Source organism: Juglans microcarpa x Juglans regia, chromosome 2D (genome assembly GCF_004785595.1).
Source record: "Juglans microcarpa x Juglans regia isolate MS1-56 chromosome 2D, Jm3101_v1.0, whole genome shotgun sequence".
In the NCBI taxonomy this organism is placed as follows: domain Eukaryota; kingdom Viridiplantae; phylum Streptophyta; class Magnoliopsida; order Fagales; family Juglandaceae; genus Juglans; species Juglans microcarpa x Juglans regia.
In genome coordinates, this window is record NC_054596.1 from 41,518,616 (window position 1) to 41,524,158 (window position 5,543).

A 5,543-nucleotide genomic window follows, 5' to 3' on the forward strand; every position below is an offset into this window, starting at 1 on the left:
ATATATTGTCAATATTTATACGTTATATGTACAATATTTGATTTGTTTATTATTTTGTTGAAATTTAGATTTTTTTGTCTTTCTTTAACCTTGTATTTTATTTTCCTAGACAAAGAAGCTATTGACTTTTTCATTTTTTTTATTTAAATTATTATGTCAAATACACCCTGGGGCTAACGCACCCGGGGCCGTTCCCTAGTATATATATATATATATATTACTCACCTCCAACGGCGCCCTCCCTGTTGAGTAGTACTACAATCTACGGGTGAATACTAATTAATTTTTCGTTTTTCTATGTGTGATATACTCACGGTTGGGGCTTCATTAGTATACAAATTTCTTTGTGACTGATATATATGGTCTTAACTTTTATAACTCTCAACAGACAAATCGTCTAAGAGACCACACTCTGCCTAAATTAAAGATTTCAAACCCCACATCTAGAGGAGGAGGGGACTTTCACTCTATGGACAAAATGTCTAAGAGACTATTTCTTTTTATTTTTACCTAAACAAAAGGAAATAACAATAAACATAAAGATATATGTGAAAATGACAGATTACAACTATAGATCCAAATTTTCAGCTTGAAGAAAAACAAAATACAAGAAACAAAGAGACTGTGGTGGCGCATGAGGGACGCGCCACACTAGGAGTGTGGCGGCCAGTCGAGTTTGAAGAAACCGAGGTCCCTGGTCCCAGAAATGCTCGTGTGGCAATAATAGAAGTTTCCTGGTACGGTGGCACGTGGATTTCACGCGCTACTATGACCCGCACGTGTGACTCACGTGCCGTTCCTTTCGATGAAAACCTTCGACCGTCCAAAAGATCAGCAACCTGGGAATCCTATAGAGGGGCGCGTGGTGGCCGCTGGGCTTTAGAAAACAGAAGATCGACGTTTCACTATACTTTGGATGGAAAAACAAACAAAACTAAAAAATAAAGGGCTATACAGTCTCTGGTTTAATCAGATGGTAGGAGGGAGGAAGGAGCCGAAGCTCCACCCCTCCTGAGTTGGATTTTGTTGAGGTGGCTCTTTGGAGAAAAAAGGGAGAGAGAGCTTTCGGCTAGGATTTTTTTCACTGCTCAACTTTCTTGTATGAGATGTATTTACCACCTCAATGTTGCACATAGAGTTTTTGTTTAGTAAAGATATGTGGGAAAATAATGTAGAAAAAAAAATAATGATCTGACTTGAAACTCACTTGTACGTGATCTTGAGTACGTACTCATGAACATGAGTTCATGGCTCCTGATTGCTCAAGGGTAGCCATCTTCTATATATAGTTTGGTCATGATGATCATGCTATTAGGCAGTGGGTATGCATCAAAGTGACGACGATATATAGTCTTTGATCGGTATTGAATTGATTGTTTAAGATGAGTACTAACTCTACGTGATCATTTCAGATTAATTGTTATTATTATTATTATTATTATTATTATTACTACTTTGGTTTGCATTTAAAACATTTTACTTACAAACACGTAGGTGATACGTACATATGTTGTTGTAGTACGTACGTAGTTGTAATAGTCTCAGTATGAAGAAAGATATTATATATGTATAAGCAGCATTACAAGGTGTAATTAATTAATTAATTAATTAATTACAATAGTGATTATATATAGCTAGCTAGCTTAATTAGCTTCAATGACATTGCTTCTCTGTTTGATGGTATAAATATATAACTTCCTAACCTCGATCTAGAGATTTCAAAAAACATTACAAATATATGTAATTTGTAGTACACCTTCCAAATCCATGGAAAAGGAAATTAGGAACATTAATTGTTTTTTATTTTGTGGCCTACAAAAATAGGCTGTACATTAAATTAGGTTTAGAAAATTATTAACCCAACTGTTGCATAAAATTTCCAAAATTAATTCATTTTATGCCCGCCTATCTCTCTTGACTTTTCCTTAGATAGTTTTTCTAGGCACAGAAAAGAAAAGTTACGTCACATTGAGAGCAAATATAAATATAAATTTATAAATTTATTTTTATGAAATTTTTAAGCAGACATAATACATCAAAAGTACAGTTGCCAATCTAGGTATGGAAGAACAACTGTTGTCAAAATTTGATTGGGCATAGAGATTATTTATACACAATTTCTTGTTCACTTAATTTTTTTTTATGTGAAATTAATAGAGACAATGGTCGTAATCCACACTCACTACAAGAAAACTGTTTATTTGTGACCAGTTAATTCTAACAAAATGACTATTTACAGCCAAAATGAATCTATTTTAGTCATAAATAATCTTTTTATCGTAATTAAATAGCCACAAAAATCTATTTTTCTTATAGTAACTTTTATATCCTATTTATGTTTTCTATTATTGTCTAAAAATTTCCATACATTTGCAAGTGAATATGGACACTTGTTTTATGGAATTAACGTCTTGTTTAGTTATTCAGTTTAGATGAGATGAAATATTTTATTAAAAGTTAAATAAAATATTATTATAATATAAATTTTTAATATTATTTTTTATTTTAAGATTTAAAAAAAATTAAATCTTTTATTATATTTTATATAAAAAATTATAATAATTATATAAAATAAGATAAAAATAATTTAATTTTATATAATCAAACCAATCCTAAGAACTACGATGAGGCCAAACTCTTGTGTAGTATTCATTATGAGTAGGGGTGTGCAAAATTTTGAAAATTCTGACTCCGTCTGACTTCCACTCCGACTCCGACTCCGACTTCGTCGGAGTCATTGGAATTCGGAGTCAGAATTCGGAGTAGCTCCGAATATCTATTCGGAGTTGGAGTCAGAGTCAGAGCTCCAAGAAGCTCCGATTCCGACTCTAAAATTTTTTTTACTGTACACTTGCGCTTGAGCAAGGTGTCGAGCGCAAGTCGAGCACACGTTGTATTGAACATTAGCTCGAGGGGCATGTCGAGCGGAAGTCGAGCGAACCTCTCTGGAAGAATTCTGCTCGAGCGACATGTCGAACGGAAGTCGAGCGAACCTCTTTGAAAGAGTTTCGCTCGAGCGCCACGTCGAGCGCACGTCGAGCTTCGATCTTATGTCGGAGCTCCTATAAGAGGTCGAAGCTCCGACCTCCGATCGGAGTCGGACTCTGACTCCAATTCGGAGTTGGAGTCGAAGTTTCAATTTGGCTTTGACTCTTATAAGAGTCGGAGGTCGGAAATGAACACTCTAACTGGAGTTAGAACCCAGCCCTAATTATGAAGAAGTAAAGAGAGGAAAAAGAAAAAAAAAATTTACAAAAAGGGCATTCTAGTCCCTAGGAAAGGATCAGTCATTCACTGGTACAGAGTCAAGAAACAATCATGTTATTTCCTTAATTTTTTCCCCTTCGAACATTGTCCTGTCTGCAGTACCCACTGCCTAACTCTGCCATTTCCATAAAAGCCATAGCACATAATTTCCTCTCTCTCCGAGTGTACGAACAAGAGGAATAGTTATATTTAATAATCCCTAAACAAGTAAGATCAGATGAGTTGAATGGAAAAGAAATTAGAATTTAAGAAAAAAAAGGGTTGCATCAACATTTTATAAAAAGAAAGTGGAAAAAAAAAAAAAAACTGATTCCTTACATTTTCAGAAACAAAGCAACCAAAAATTCCGCCACTGAAACATCCTTAATTCCAAGCTTTCTAGTATTACTCAAAAGAAAGAAAACTTTCTAGTATTGCTCAAAAAATAAAACTCTAATAGAGTGAAAGGAGAGAGGGAGGCCACGGGAGAGACAGTAAAGAGGAGAAGTCCTTTCACTCTCCAATCAATCTCTTCACTTATTCACATCATCTTTAATATCAAAATCTTGTTTTGCCTCAGCACTTGCAGCTCCATTTCCCTTCCTCTCCCTCCCAGCTTCCCTTTCCTCGAAAATGGAAATTATGTAATAACTGTCAGTAATTGGAGCTTAGGAAAAATAGTAATCGGAGCTGGTATCCTTCTTTTCTTTTTCCATTCTATTAATTTCATGCCTCGAATAAAATAGACGACTCATCCATTGCTCCACTAAAAGAAACCACAGTATATATGCATCCTTTTCTGAAATAAATCTCTCTCCCTCTCTCAGTTCACTGTCCTCAGATTATTCTAGCTTTAAGAAGCAAAATCCTAGAAGCAGGAAGCTGCTTGAGTACAAGATCGCAGAAGCAAAGAAATACAACATCATCACAATTTCTTAGGAAAAAAGCTACTGTTGCTCTAAGATCCAAGAAAAACCAAACAAAAACCCAAAAAAATCCATGGACTCGCTCCCAGAATTAATGGAGAGTTCCAACTCCGAGAACACCAACATCACTGATTCTATTACCATCAATAACAGCTTAACTGCCGCAAGCTCTTCTTCAACAGCTTCTGCTCCTGGCAGCCGCTACGAAAACCAGAAGCGCCGGGACTGGAACACCTTCGGCCAATACCTGAAGAACCATCGTCCTCCTCTTTCCCTCTCGAGATGCAGCGGTGCCCACGTTCTTGAATTCCTCCGGTACAGCATAAATTAATCGACACTACTAGTTTTTTCCCAAAAGCTTAAACTAATTCATATTAAGGGTTCAGAGTTCTATAGAAAGGTTATGCAATTTATATATTGCAACAGGTACCTTGACCAATTTGGGAAGACAAAGGTGCACACTCCAATCTGCCCATTTTATGGCCACCCTAATCCTCCAGCCCCTTGCCCATGCCCGCTGCGCCAGGCCTGGGGCAGCCTCGATGCGCTCATTGGACGCCTCCGAGCTGCTTTTGAAGAGAACGGAGGGAAGCCTGAAGCTAACCCATTTGGGGCTCGAGCAGTTAGACTCTATCTTCGTGAGGTTCGTGATTTGCAGTCAAAAGCAAGAGGGATCAGCTATGAGAAAAAGAAGCGGAAGCGCCCCGGCAACAGTTGCCACCACCGCAGCTGCCTCCCCAGGTGCAAGTCAATAAGGCCTCCCGAAAATTCTACCCTCCTCGATCCAGGCCCTAGCTCTTAAATTGCTAAAATTTCAAAATGGGTACTCCCTCTTCTCTTTTTCAGCGTTATGGCGTTTTAGTAGTGTCTTTAGGGTTAGTTAAATTTCTAGCTAAAAGTTGGTAGCTATTACAGACCGTCTGTATGTGTAATCTGTTGGGTTTTACGAAAGCAACGTTATGGATCTGAGATATCATGATTCTGCTTTTGATCCAAACAGTGCTAATCACTGGTAGTAGACTGTCACTGAAAAAGTGATAGGGAGAGATACGGTACCAGGAGATATGGTCTATGTGGAACTGAGAATATATAATTTGGCTCATAGTTTTATGTAGTACTTGCATATTCATCTATGCAAAGCTATAGATTTGCAGGGTTATGTGTTGGATTTCATCTCTTTTCTGAAGGTTGCTTCCGTTTCTCTTGTTCTTTTGTCGATGTTGCTGGCAATTCGGTTTCAAAGTTTCCGAATCAAATGCTTGAAAGGACTTATGAATCACTACATATATATGTCAGAAATGTCTAGCACTATATATACTTTGTTTAATGGTTGTGTTTCAGTACTACTGTTGGTCATCTGTTGATTCATCT

General features: G+C 37.0%; 1 pseudogene; it reads left to right on the top strand.

The window, feature by feature from the left end:
- The first annotated feature begins 3,582 nt into the window (after positions 1-3,582).
- LOC121251202 lies at positions 3,583-5,331 on the top strand (annotated as a pseudogene).
- Positions 5,332-5,543: the final 212 nt, after the last annotated feature.